The sequence below is a fragment of the Neofelis nebulosa genome, chromosome 2, assembly GCF_028018385.1.
Source record: "Neofelis nebulosa isolate mNeoNeb1 chromosome 2, mNeoNeb1.pri, whole genome shotgun sequence".
Classification (NCBI taxonomy): Eukaryota; Metazoa; Chordata; class Mammalia; order Carnivora; family Felidae; genus Neofelis; species Neofelis nebulosa.
The window spans coordinates 364,250-378,815 of record NC_080783.1 but is presented as its reverse complement, the minus strand read 5'-3'; the positions used below and the strand labels follow the sequence as shown (position 1 = coordinate 378,815).

General features: G+C 54.9%; 1 long non-coding RNA gene across 1 annotated transcript; it reads right to left on the bottom strand.

Annotated features, from left to right (window-relative positions):
* Positions 1-328: 328 nt before the first annotated feature.
* On the bottom strand, positions 329-10,928 carry LOC131494305 (uncharacterized). The gene is made up of 2 exons (XR_009253319.1): positions 10,649-10,928; positions 329-592 (listed from the first exon to the last, which is right to left on the bottom strand). It is a non-coding gene; the product is annotated as an uncharacterized LOC131494305 (long non-coding RNA).
* Between the last annotated feature and the right edge of the window lie 3,638 nt (positions 10,929-14,566).

Below are 14,566 nucleotides of genomic sequence, written 5' to 3'. Positions count from 1 at the left end.
CCTGCCCAGTGCAGCAACTCAAGTAACCGTGGAGGGTGGGATGGAGAAACAAAATGTGATGTAGCAAAGCCGTGGAATACTAGTCAGCCTGAAAAAGGACATTCTGACAGCTGCGACAACATGGATGAATCTGGAGGGCATTATGCCGCGTAACAGAAGCCAGATACAGAAGACCAATTATTTCATGGGTCCACATACGTGGAGTCCCTAAAGGGAGTAGATTTACACAGAGTAGACGGTGGGTGCCACGGTCTGGGGGAGGGGAAATGGGGGGAGTTACTGTTTAATCGACACAGAGTCTGTCTCACAAAATAAAAAGTTCTGGAGATTGAGTGCACAACAGTGCTAATGTACTTACAACTTTTAAGATGGTAAATTTTATGTGTGCTATGTCACAATTTAAAGTAAATAAAATACAATAAAATGGAAAAGGAATTATGTTCTGACACGTGTTACAACATGAACTTTTAAAAGCATTATGCAGGGGTTCCTGGGTGGCTGGTCAGTTAAGCATCCCAATCTTGATGAGGTCAAGTCCAAGTTCTGTGTTGGGTGGTGTGTTCAAGTCCCAAGTCCACACCCAGCATGGAGCCTATTTAAAATAAAACAAACTGGGGCGCCTGGGTGGCGCAGTCGGTTAAGCGTCCGACTTCAGCCAGGTCACGATCTCGCGGTCTGTGAGTTCGAGCCCCGCGTCAGGCTCTGGGCTGATGGCTCGGAGCCTGGAGCCTGTTTCCAATTCTGTGTGTCTCCCTCTCTCTCTGCCCCTTCCCCGTTCATGCTCTGTCTCTCTCTGTCCCAAAAATAAATAAAAAAACGTTGAAAAAAAAAATTAAAAAAATAAAATAAAACAAACAACAACAAACACATTACGCAGGGGACATACGCCGGTCACAAGAGGCAAATACTGCATGATTGCACTTACCTAAGGCATGGAGAATAGGCCAATTCAAAAGACAGAAAGTAAAATACAGGTTTCCAGGGGCTGAAGAGGGGAACAGGGAATCATTACTTAATAGGGACAGAGTTTCTGTTTGGGGTGATTTTTAAAAAGTCCTGGAAATAGTGGTGATGATTACACAACATCGTGAATTTGTTAATCCCACCGAATTGTACACTGTATAGTTTATGTTATGTGTATTTAATTTTTTAAAGTTTATTTTTGAGAGAGAGAGAGACAGCACAAGGGGGGGAGGAGCAGAGAGAGAGGGAGACAGAGAATCTCAAGCAGGCTCCACCCTGTCAGTATGGAGCCCTATGCAGGGCTTGAACTCAGGAAACTGAGATCGTGACCTGAGTTGAAACCAAGAGTCATACGCTTAACTGACTGAGCCATCCAGGCGCCCCTACGTTACGTGTGTTTTAACGCAAAGAAAGAAAAGCAGTGATAAAGTGAATGTCAACAAATTTTTTAAATTTTGCTTTCAGAAAGATACTGTTGAGAGAAGGAAAAGACATGCTACAAGGCTGGGGGAAAAAACTGCAAAGCACATATCCAAAGACATACATACATACATACGGATGTATGTACATGAAATATATATTTATACTATACACATACTATACAACGTATATACACAGAGCTCTCCAAACTCAACAGTTAGAAAACAACCCAATTAAAAAAAAAATTGAGAACAGACTTGAATAGACGCTTCATCAAAGAGGGTGGTGAGGAGCACCTGGGTGGCTCAGTCGGTTGGGCGTCCAACTCTTGACTTCGGCTCAGGTCATGATCTCATGGTTCGCGGGTTGGAACCCCGAGTTGGGCTCTACGCCGACGGCGCAGACCCTACTTAGGGTTCTCTGTCTCTCTGTCTGTCTCTCTCTCTCTCTCTGCCCCTCCCCTGCTCATTCTATCTCATAAATAAATACATACTTAATTAAGATGGGTGAATGGCAGTAGCACGTGGACAGATGCTTCACATCATTAACTCTCAGGGAAATGCAAACAAAACCATAGCGAGGTGCTGTCCACATTCCTGTTAGGGTGGCTAAAATAAAAAGTACTCATAATAGGGAGTTCCCGGTTCTGGCACTGAAAGTCCCACATCCCTGGAAACCCCTCTGCCTGAGGCAGAGCTGAACAGTTGGTCATTCAGGAGGAGGATGAAAACCCGGAACTCTCATACATCCTACATGGTGCGAATGCAAAATGGCACCACCGCTCTGGACAACATCTGGATGGTTGCTTCTCTCTCTAGGCCTCTCCCAGCCTCCCTGGCCTCGAACGATCCCACTGGCCCAGTGCCCCGGGCTCTGGGTCAGAGTTCTGCGGGGGCCCCCTGTTCTGGGGCCCCAGGGGTGGGACAAGGCGGGCCAGAAGCTTCTGCTCTAACGTGCGTGCTCTCCTGGCCAATGTCAGGGTCAAATGGACTCATCTTGGGAGGGCTGCAGAAGCTCACGCCGTCCAAAGGGGCAGGGGCAGTGTTGGGCGGGGGAGGCACCAGAACCGCCCCCTGGGTGGGAGGGGACTGAGCGGTCTGGGGTCTTCACCTTGCCCCTGGTAGTAGGTCCCGGAGGGGAAACCCCAGGCTTCTCAGACCCTAAACCAGGCAAGGATGAGAGGGTGCAGAGCTCACGGCGGGGGGCGGGGAGGGGCGTGGGGACGGCCTCACCGCCCCTCCTTGGGACCCAGGCTGCCGTGGGAGGAGGGTGTGGATGGCTGAGCCGGCCCCTAGGGGCTCCCGTGTCGTCCAGAGGCGCCCATCAGCCTGGATCCCGGAGTCCAGGGGTTCAAGAGAATGGAGAAGGGGAGGGTGTTCCCCCGGCCGAGGACAATGCCTCCCACTGGTGACTGTGGACGGGAGGCAGCACTCAGGCAGCGGGTGTCGCAGGGCCACAGGGGTGTCCTGGGATGGCTGGGCAACTGAGAGACTGCAGGGAGAGTACCCCGCACGGGCAGATGGCATGGCCGCCGGGCTTGGGTGTTAGGATGGAACCGGCGTGGGGAGCACCCAGTTCCACACAGGCCCTGGGCTCCCTGGGCTCTGCGCCTCCGCCTTCGATCCCGCTCTCCGCCCACCAGGCTCTGCGCCTTCAAGTGCGACCCCCAGGAAGCCTCACTTTCCAGCCGTGGCCTGGCACCCACTGCCACCACCAGGAAAGCCACTGAGAAGGGCCGAGTTTCCTGTCCACGCCCGTCTGTGGACGAGGCCGACGGCTCCTGGAGGGCGGTGGAGGAGTCCAGCCGCGGGACGGAAGAGATGCCACGGACACATTCTCAGGGATGGTGTTAGGTGAAAAACCAGTTTAAAATTTTTTTTTAATGTTTACTTATTTTTGAGAGAGAGACAGAGCGGGAGCTGGGGAGGGGCAGAGAGAGGGAGACACAGAACCCGAAGCAGCTCCAGGCTCCGAGCCGTCAGCACAGAACCGGCCGCGGGGCTTGAACCCACGGACCGCAAGAAGTCCGACGCTTAGCCGACTGAGCTACGCCGGCACTGCGAAAAACCAGGTTTTAGAACTACACGCTAATCGTGTGTACACATGGGGACTATTTTGAACTGACAGGATATGGGGACTGGACACAGCCATGTGGATCTTAAGTCTTATTTTATTTGCTATCCTAACTTTCCAGGTCCAGTAGACTTCAGTGACCAGATTTTACTCCTGTATTCAGAAAAACAGGCTTATCTGTGTCTGCTGGCTGACTTGGAAATCTCAGAACAATGAGGATTGTTTCAAAACAACACATTCAAGGCCTCACGATCTCAGGAAGGAGGTTAAGGCAGAAGAAAACTCACTGCCCTCAGGGCAAAAACAAACAAACAAACAAACAAACAAAACACCGAGTCTGGACTGGAGGTCAAGGGCCCACGGACACACTGCTCAGGTGACTTCCTGGGCCTGCCGGGACCTGCTCCCTGGCCCACGTAGGCGGCAGGGTGGGAGCCCTGGCTGGCCCTGGGGAGGTGACGGCCCCCAACCGCAGCCTTGAGGATCCTCAGGCTCTCCTGGGTCGAGGTCTCCTCCACCCTCACAGACAGCAAATCTTCACCTTCTAAGACTGACTTGAAGTTCCGGAAACATTCAAACCCAGTTTGGTGAAGACTGGTGCATTCGGGTGCCTCCGCATTAGCCAGCAGCCTCTGCCTCCCGCCCAGCTTCCCGGTCACCAGCACCCAGCACAGCCTCTCTAGACACACACTGGGTCGTGTCAGGCTCCGGACCAAAAAAGTGCTGCTTTGCCCAGTGCCCACCGGGCAAGCTCAGACTCGGCTGGGTTCGGATCCTGGCAGTGGGGTTCGGGGGCGGGGGGGACAATGCTCTCCCGCATAATATTACACAGGTGCAGAGCTTTAAAAAACGCCCCCTCCTGCTGACCCGGCAACACCACCTCCAGGCATCAGCACTGAGGAAATCGAGAGGCGCGGGGAACCTGGGGGGTCAGTGAGCTAAGCGCCTGGCTCTTGATCTCGGCTCAGGTCGTGATCTCGCGGTTCGTGGGATGGAGCCCCGCATCGGGCTCTGCACAGACAGCAAGGAGCCTGTTGGGATTCTCCCTCCCTCTATTCTCCCTCCCTCTCCCGCTGCCCCTCTCGCGCACACGCGCACACATGCTCGCACACGCTCTCTCTCTCTCTCAAAATAAATAAATATTAAAAAAATGGGCACGATTTAGCTCAAAGGTGGGAAAGTGGAAACACCGCAAATACCCAGTGATACTAACAGCTGAATAATACTTCCATATATCCTTGGGACGCGGTGCGGTCATCCAACTGCTGTTGCTAAAACACCATAATGACAGGAAAGTGTTCCCAAGGCAAGTGGGAAAATGGAAAAACTGCTCCTGTTGCAACCCAGCCCCCTCCCCCCTCCCCCCCTTCCCTCTCTCTCTTCCTCCTTCCCTGTTGGATAGAAATAAATGTATTGAACGTTTATAGTGCTCGCTTGCCTGTGAGCCAGATTATGAATCTTTCCTGCAAATTCTTTCATTTTTTCTGTACTTTTCAGAGTTTATCAATGACCATGTATTACTTATAGACTAGGTTTCCCCTGGCGGAGGGCAGCAGCTCGGCTCCCAAAGTGTCCCGCAAGCTCTCCCTGGGCTCCCTGAGCCTAAACACAGGCGAGCTCACAACCAGAAGTGCCAGGCACGCGCCTTTCCCACGGCTGCTCTAACAAGATGCCACAAACCGAATGGCTTAAGACAACGCATGTATTTGATGGTTCTGGAAGAAAAAGTCTGACATGGGTCTCACTGGGCTACAGTCAAGGCGTTATCAGCGCTGTTTCCTTCTGGAGGCTCCAGGGCGAACCCGTTTCCTTGCTTTTTCCAGCTTCTAGAAGCCACCCGCAGCCCTTGGCTCATGCTCCCTCCCCCATCTGCAAAGCCAGCCTCTCTCTGACCCTGCTTCTCCCAGACCCTGTTACGGATCTCCTCTCTAGGCCGGCCCTCCTTGGTCCCAGTTACGAAGACTCTTGTGATGATACTGGGCTCATCTAGACAATGCAGGGGGATCTCCCCCCTCAAGATCTTCAATCCAACCCCACCTATGAAGTCACTTTTGCCACGTGAGGCAGCTCACGCACAGGGATTAGGCAGAGCACATCTTTGGAACGGATCACTCAGCACGCCAAGCACGGACGGCGCACACAGTCTCACACACACACACACTCAGACACATACACAGACACACACACACTCGGACACAGACACACACAGACACTCAGGCAGATACAGACAGGCAGGCAGGGGCAAACACAGACCCACAACCACTCAGACCACATACATATGCAGAGACACACCACACAGTAGGCAAAATTTCCCCAAAAGTGAAGAGAAATGTGGGTTTTCAGGTTAGAGGAGGAAATAAAGTCTTGACCTAACACGTTGTAGTTAGTTTTAGAATTCTAAGGATAAAAACAAGTCTTAAAAACTGAGAGGGTTGGGGCACCTGGGTGGCTCAGTCGGTTAGGCGTCCGACTCCGGCTCAGGTCATGATCTCACAGTTCGTGGGTTCGAGCCCCGTGTCGGGCTCTGTGTTGACAGCTCGGAGCCTGGAGCCTACTTCGGTTTCTGTGTCTCCCTCTCTCTGCCCCTCCCCTGCTCACGCTCTGTGTCTCTCTGTCTCTCAATAATAAATAAATGTTAAAAAATTAAAAAAAAAAAGCTGAGAGGGTTGAATGGCATCACCCAGAGAGACATGTCGAGTCCTACCCCTGTCCCTGTGAATGGACCCTTGTTTGGACAGGGAGTCCTTGCAGAGGACATCAAGTTCAGATGAGGTCATGCTAGAGTAGGGGCCTCTGGACGGGAAGATTTGGACGCAAACACACAGGGAGAGGGCAACACAGTGAGGACAGAGGCAAGGACAGACCCTCCCCGAGAGCCTCTGAGGGAGCCAGCTCTGCCCACACCTGGGGTTCTGGCCTCCTGGCCTCCAGACTGTGAAAGAGCCTGTCTACTGTTCTAGGCAGGTTTGTGCTGCTTTGTTAGGAGCCCTGGGAGATTAATGAAGATTAATAAAGGAGAGGAGGAAGGGACGGAGCAGGGAGGAGGATTACGGGAGGGAGGACAATGGATATGCACAGAGACCGTGGAGTGCTGTCTACTTGTGTTCCGAGTGGAGTCACAGGCATCTTCAAACACACAGGGACCCAGGAGTCGGAAAGAAGGATCGGACGGCGTCGCCCAGAACAACGATAAAGAGGCACAGGACACAAGTAGCAGAATTGCACAGAGGTCAGCGAAACGTGTTGGGAAGTCGGATAAGTGTTGACTGTACCGCTGGAAAGCAGGCAACCACAATCCCAGTTTAAAATGGCTCAACAGCAGGGCGCCTGAGTGGCTCAGTCGGTTAAGCGTCTGACTTCGGCTCAGGTCATGATCTCACAGTTTGTGAGTTGGAGCCCCGCGAGGGGCTCCATGCTGTCGGTTCAGAGCCTGGAACCTGCTTCAGATTCTGTGTCTCCTTCTCTCTCTGCCCCTTCCCTGCTCACGCTCTGTCTCTCTCTGTCTCTCAAAAAATGAATAAACGTTAAAAAAAAAAAAGGCTCATCAGTCACATCTCCTCCCCACGCCCTTCTAACATGGCAGTGAAAGAACTGTACAATAGGGAAAACCCTCAAAAACAAAGAGAACTGCAGAGAAGGCAGAGAAGGCAACAGTAGATGAGAGATTTGACTGCTTTCCACCACACTGTAATGCAAAGAAAGATGGAAGGTGGTGTGTGACTCGGCACATGTAGCTGTCAGCTCCGGGCAGTGACTCCCAGTAAGGAGCAGCCCTTGAATCACAGCCCCTGGCGGCAGCCAAGTTGTCTCTCTCCTGCAGGCACCCTGTGCCCCCTGGCTCTTCCCTGCAGCCCCGCCCACACACATTGGCTCCTCCCTGCAGCCCCGCCCACACGCATTGGCTCCTCCCTGCAGCCCCGCCCACACATATTGGCTCCTCCCCGCAGCCCCGCCCACACACACTCCCGTTCCTGCTGCCTTCCAGGAGTCAGGGGGAGGGGCAGCCTTCTCTGGGGCAGAGCCTGTGGCCGAGTCAGGAGGCAGAAACGCATCCTGGCTCTTCAAGCTTCTGCTCACTCATGGCCCTCGTCACCCTACTCACGTTTCGTAGGCCGAGGCAAGTCTCGTGGCCCCGCCAGACATCTGGGGTCCAGGGCCTGTACCCACCCCGACGCACACAGGCAGGGACTGTGAAATCGATGGAGCTCACGCTGACCCCGAGGGTGTCTGAGTGTCACAGCCCAGTCCCTGCCAGGGAAGGCAGCAGGGCCTGACCCCCACGTCCCTCACCCACGTCCCGCAGCCAGGCTGGGTGGCCTTGCCCAAGCCTCCTGCCCCCAGGATTTGTCCTCGGGAAGAAACTGGGTCTGAGGCATTCCAGCTGTGGGAATGTCAAGGGCGGTGAGGCCCAGGGGAGGGGTGTCAAGAAGGGGCTGTCTCCCAGCCTGCAGACCCTGGTTCCCTTCACGAAAGCTGCTCCGGGATGCTGCCAGAAAGACAGGGAGCGCCCCCCCTCACCCCAAGCAGGAGACCTGACAAACCTTCTCAGGAGAAGCCAGACTGCCCAGGAAAAGGACCTCGTTTTAGGGTTCCCAGGAGAGAAGCAGGCCAGCTACCAGACTTGGTTGGACACCCACAAGGAGCTGCTGGACCTCCTGTCCACGTGGAAGGACAGCCAAGGAGCACCTCCCGCACGAAAGGGGAGGACTAAATCATACAGAAGTGTGGGGGGAGAGGGGGCAAAATAAGAGGCCTCCCACCAAAAAGTCCCTTAAAGTTATAATCCTCAGAAAGAGAAGATACTGTGTCCATAACACCGAGAACAGGAAACTTTGTTAAGGCAATGATCAAAGAATAAGAAAGAAGCATTGGAATAGAAATGCGTGAAGATAAAATTAAGGAACTCTTCCTGAAGCCAGAACCAAAGACACAGAGATGGAGCAGAGAATATGGACGGGGGCGGGGGAGGGGACACTGGGAAGGCCCCAGGCCATTGGCATCACCTGCACAGGGGTGAGACCCACGCACATGGGGGAAGAACACAGAGGGGGGCCTCCAGGACAGGACAACGGACAGAGGCACTTGGAACAATGACTGATAACGATGACAGGACCACAAAGTGTCCATCAACTGTTAGTACCAGGCACACAGAAGCAGTAGGAGGGGAGGCAGTCCTTAACTCCAGGCAGGGAAGCCTGTGAATCAGAATGGCTGCTTACAAGCCATGCCCAAGGTGAACCTGTGATGTGACCATATTGGGGACATGGAAGGCAGGGGCGAGGGGTGAGCCCGAGAAGGCCCTGTAGCTCTCCTGGGGGAATCCCCGCCAAGCTCTGAGGTCAGAGAACACTATAGGATCGGGGTGGCCTCGGTTTCTTCACATGAATCCATCGGACTGATCCAGAATGTTGTTTTCCTGATGATGTCACTGGGGAGTGGCAGGCTGGACCAGGGACGAGGGGCCCCAGAGCTCTGGGTTATCTTCCTTTGGGGCAAGATTGGAAACGACTGGAACTGGGCAGTCACAGACCAAGCGTGTGCACTGCAGGGCCACCGCCGGGACGCCAGGGCTGAGAGCATGGCTCTGCCCTATGGCACAGACACAAACCTCACCCGGTCCCAGAGAGTGAAAACGGGAAGGTAGGGCAGCCAGGAAGTAGGTGTGGGGCTGGGGGGCTGATTCCTCACCTTCCAAGGCAGCGAGTGAGTGGGCACATCTCTGACAGAGAACCCAGAGCTGCCCAGAGGCGTGCCGTGGAGTGAGGGTTGGAGATGGTGTGTCTGGGGAGGAGGCCCCGGGGACAGCTGCTTTTCACCGAAAATCTCGTAAAGCTACTGAGTTCTTTAAATCATGGACGTGCATGATGTTCGTTGAAGTGCACAATAAATGCAAAAAGAATGCATGAAAGTCGAATTCACCGTGCCAGATGTGAACACATACATGAAGTAGCTAGGAGCATGAGGAATTGAGGCAGGGCCCGTCCACGGGGAGTCCAGACTTGGACTCAGGTTCAGCTTTGAGTTTCAAAGTCCTGGAAAACACCAGCCTCTTCGGCAGGAAGTGTTGGACAAACCTCCAGCCCAGGTTGGAGAAGACCAAGAAAAAGAACATCTTTCTTACTAACATCCACAAAACTGGCGCTTTTTGTTAGAGAGAGAACCTCTCTCTTTCTTAAGTTTATTTCTTTATTTTGAGAGAGAAAAGCCACGAGTCAGGGAGAGGCAGAGAGAGAGGAAGAGAGAGAGAATCCCAAGCAGACTACCGGCTGTCAGTGCTGAGCCCTGGTGGGGCTCGAATCCATGAACCATGAGATCGTGACCTGAGCGGAGGAAGTCAGAGCTCAACTGACTGAGCCACCCAGGGGCCCCACAAAACTGGATTTTAAACACCACCAGAAGGGCAGGAACAGAGCCTGGCAGCAGGTGTAAGACAGCGGGGTGGGCGGCCCTGCCCCAACAAAGGCCCCGGGGAAGGGCGGCAGCCTGGGGGAGCGGGCAGGTATTTGCAACATTTATATAAAACAGACGAAAGATTAATATCCAGAATATACAAAGATTATGGACAAGCCAAGGAGAAAAAATAAATACCTGAAAGAAAAGGGCTGATTCTGTGCCTGGGAAATGACAAGAGCCCGGATGGCTCACAGCTGGTGCAAAGTTGCTCAGTTCTGTCGGCAGCGGGCACATTTACTGGGCTCTTCACCTGGCTGCTTGACAATGTTCGCATTTAAAAAACTTTTTATGTTTATTCATTTTGGAGACAGGGAGAGAGAGAGAGGGAGAGAGACAGCGCACGAGCAGGGGAGGGGCAGAGAGGGGGCGACACAGGATCTGAAGCAGGCTCCAGGCTCTGAGCTGTCAGCACAGAGCCCGACGCCAGGCTCGAACCCTCCAACCGTGAGATCATGACCTGAGCGGAAGTCGGAGGCTTAACTGACTGAGCCAGCCAGGTGCCCCCAAATACTTTATAATTAAGCAGCGGAGGGGCTGGCAGAGGGGCAACGGGGCCCTGCGGGCGGATGCAGCTGGTCCGGCTGAGCCCGCCGCCCTGAGGCCGCCTCCCAAGGCTGGAGCCCACCCTTCCATTTGTGCTGTGGGGGAGGGGGCACAGGGTCAGGCATGTAGAACCCCCTCCCTCCCACCCCACCCCCCAGCCCCGTCTCTGCCCCCTGGGTGTTTATCCAGCACTTACCCCAGTGTATACAAAACCCTTCTGTCCGGGCTTTGATCCTTCCGGAAGAAGAACGAGCTACTAGAGAAAAACAGGGAGGGGCCAGAGCGGGGCTCGCAGCCTCCCCAGGCCTCAGCCCCAGGAAGCTTCCAGGTGCCGCCTCTGTCCCACAAGCCCTCCTATTACCGCAGCATCGCTATGGAAGAGCGGGGAGTGGACGCCCACCCGGGCAGCTTCTCCCCACGCGGCCTTCCTGAGGGGGTCGTGAGGATCTCCGGCCCTGGGGTACTACCTGGGGGCCCCGCCCACACCACGGCTCCGCCCCGCAGGGCTACCTGGGGCCCCGCCCACATTACGACTCCGCCCTGCACCGCGCTCCCCTGCTTTGTCCCTGGGGTGGGGTGGGGAGACGGCCCCGGGGAACCAGCCCCTTCAGACCTCGCTCAGCACCCCCAAGGGCCCCTCCTGGGGTGTTCCCATCTGGCAGCAGGGCAGGGACCTCATCCCAGAGCCTGGGCCAAGCCGCAAGTGTTTCCAGATTGATGTCCACGTGGCCACTTTATCAGCTTCTGCCTCTGGGCCTCTTTTTTTTTTAAATTTTTTTTTTTAACGTTTATTTATTTTTGAGACAGAGAGAGACAGAGCTTGAATGGGGGAGGGTCAGAGAGAGAGAGAGGGAGACACAGAATCTGAAACCGGCTCCAGGCTCTGAGCTGTCAGCACAGAGCCCGACGCGGGGCTTGAACTCACGAACCGCGAGATCGTGACCTGAGCCGAAGTCGGACGCTTAACCGACTGAGCCATCCAGGCGCCCCAATCTTCTCCGGGACTCTTTAAATGTCTCCAGGGTTCAAGGATGCTGTGCATTTCTGGTCAGGATCCTCTGGCTCCTCTGCTCCAGTTTCCACCAGCCTGGCTTGGTGCAGTGGCCCTGTGCGGAACTCCCTGCAGAGAGGCTGGTGCCTGGGAGGCCATTTCCCCTCGTCTGTCTTTTCTGAGGCTCCTGACCTCCTTCCAGTAGGTCAGGTACATCAGTTCGTTTCCTGTCAGAGAACCTTGAGGGTATCCCATCACCACCCACGAGGTGCACATCTTGGACCTCAAGAGGAAAGGGGGAAGAACGCCTTGGCATGACCCAAACAACAGAGCTCCAGGGGATCCGCCGACAGGGATGGAGGGCCAGAGTCGCAGCACTCCCCCACTCTCGGCTCAGTCCACACGGGTGCTCCGCACAGACCTCTGCCCCTGTGTCCAGGAGGAGCAAAGCACCTGATGAACACCTGAGCCAGAGGAGGAGGGGAGCCCTGAGGTACCCGGAAGGACGGTGCGCCGTGCCCCGTAGATCATACACAAAGTGATACCCAATAAGGATATCTACCGTCAGTGGTGCTTTGGACTTCCGAGAGGGCAGACTCGGGTATGTGAGCGGCAGGCTGTGTCACACCTCTCGGGGACTCCACCTCGTGTCCTCCTGGTCCACCTTGTCCTGGGCTACCCCTGTAGGGACCTGCTTTGCACAGAGGTTGTGAGAGTGAGGAAGACTGTAATGGGAGTGGCGGGAGAGTCAGGATGCAGGAGTGGGCATCTCTGATGAAATGTTACGTGAGCAGAGCCGTGAAGATAATAGAGAAGAAGGCACAGCAAGTGCAAAGGCCCTGAGGCACAAGTGTGCCGAGTGGTTTTGATGATCTACAAGGAGATGGGTGGCTGGAGCTGAGAGCAAGGCAGAGGGAGGGGAGAGGAAGCCTCGGAGGTTGGGGAGGGTAAAAGCAGGTGCCGGGGTGCCGGGCACTAATGAAAATGGTTGGGTTTGAAAAGGCACTCCCCACGCACAGGGTAGCCTAGAGAGGTGTGGCTGAGAGGCAGGCATTCCGGAAGAGAGGGGCGCTGGCCTGGGTCAGGGTGCTTACAGCAACGGAGGCAGAAGCAGCTCCCTTAGGGTGTCTTCTGAAAGGAGAATGAAGAGGCTTGGTGAAGCCCCACCCCACCCATGGGTCATGGGTCCCCGGACAGCGGGCACGTGTTCCCAGCCTGCACACAGGAGGAGTTCAGCAACGACTTAATGCAACATGCAGGCCCCCACCTTAGACAAGCAGCCCCATGATGTCCTGGAAGGCCTGGACGGGGTCCAGAAGATCAGAGTCCCACAGGAACCTCACGTGGCCTTCTCGGCCACAGCCAGTCCTGCCCACGAGGCCTCACGTGAGCCCCACGTATGCAGCCCCGTGCCGCCACTTCCATGCCCATCCACACATCCATGACCGTCCACATCCCTGCAGACTCCAGCTGCCCAGTCTCCTCCAGGGCTGGGCTCGGGGAGAGGCCCACACAGGCTCTGCAGGTGGCCGTGCTAGTGTAGACGGGTTTCTGGAGGCCTGGGCATTGGCTCTGCGGGACAGGACAGTGGCCTGTGTGCCTTCCCCGTTGCATGGCTATAGGGGACCAGGCAGGGACCCTGGTCCATGTCTGTGCTAGCATGACCACTCACCTTTCAAACCTGGCATCACTGGGTTGTGGACCCCCTGCTCCCCAAATCGTGACCCCCACAAAAGCCTTGAGCAGGATTTTATGGAAAGCCAGGATCCCTCTCCTGGTCATGAGCTCCACTCTTATCCTTGCTGCCTGGTGGCACTGACAGGCCCCTGCACCCCATCCAGGGCCACGTATATAATCAGACCTGACACCGTGGCACCTTCCCGGTCTGCAGCCACAGCTGGTTCAGGGAGGGGCTGTGACAAAATCTGCTGGCCCCAGGGCATCCTGGAAAGACTGGGTTTTTTCCCTCTGGGAAAGCCTGCATTGCTGAGGTGAGTGCAGTCACTCAGGGACAGCCTGCCTGAGAGTGAAGCCACCACGAAGGAGCACAGACAGACCCACAGGCAGAAGGAGAGACTCCTTCAGGATCCAGCCATGCCTGAAACCAGTGGACCCCTCCCTGGACATTTTAGTCGCACGAACCAAAAGTCCCCCTATGCTCAGGCCAGTCTGGGGCCGCAGAAGGCTCCTTGCCAACCAGGCACCAAGATCCACACTTGGTCAACACCAGGGCAGACAGAGGGTCAGAAGCAATACATTCTCCAGAGGCAGAGAATCGGGGCTGAAGGTGACGGCGGAGTGTCGGAGCACTCATGGGGAACTACGACCAGGACTGGGTGGGCAAGGCCAGCTTCCTCCAGGCCTCAAGGGACAAGAAGGCCTCAACTAATTCCAGCATGATGCAGCCTTTTTAAAAAAAGATTTTTTTTTTTAACATTTATTCATTTTTGAGAGACAGAGAGAGACAGAGCATGAGCAGGGAAGGGGCAGAGAGAGAGGGAGACACAGAATCCGAAGCAGGCTCCAGGCTCCGAGCCGTCAGCACAGAGCCCGACGTGGGGCTCGAACTCACGGACCTCGAGATCATGACCTCAGCCGAAGTCGGACTCTCAACCGATTTAGCCACCCAGGTGCCTCCAGGAGCCAGCCTTTTTAAGGTCTGGATAAGGGTTTGTGCTCTAACTACTCAGGACTGCTTTAACCTTCTCTCTTAGGGGCGCCTGGGTGGCTCAGTCGGTTGGGCGTCCGACTTTGGCTCAGGTCATGATCTCGCGGTCCGTGAGTTCGAGCCCCACGTCGGGCTCTGTGCTGACGGCTCGGAGCCTGGAGCCTGCTTCGGATTCTGTGTCTCCCTCTCTCTCTGACCTTCCCCCATTCATGCTCTGTCTCTCTCTGTCTCAAAAATGAATAAACGTTAAAAAAAAATTAAAAAAAAAAAAACCAAAAACCTTCTCTCTTAATAAGCCTTTGGGGGCATTTCCAGTCCCTCACTGTTATCAATATTCTGTACTGAACATCCTGAGACATGGCTTTGATCTGTTATAAAAGGTCCAGGGAGGAGTCCACTGGTTTCAGGCATGGCTGGATCCAGGCATGGCATCTCCTGGACTGAAGGGACTGTGC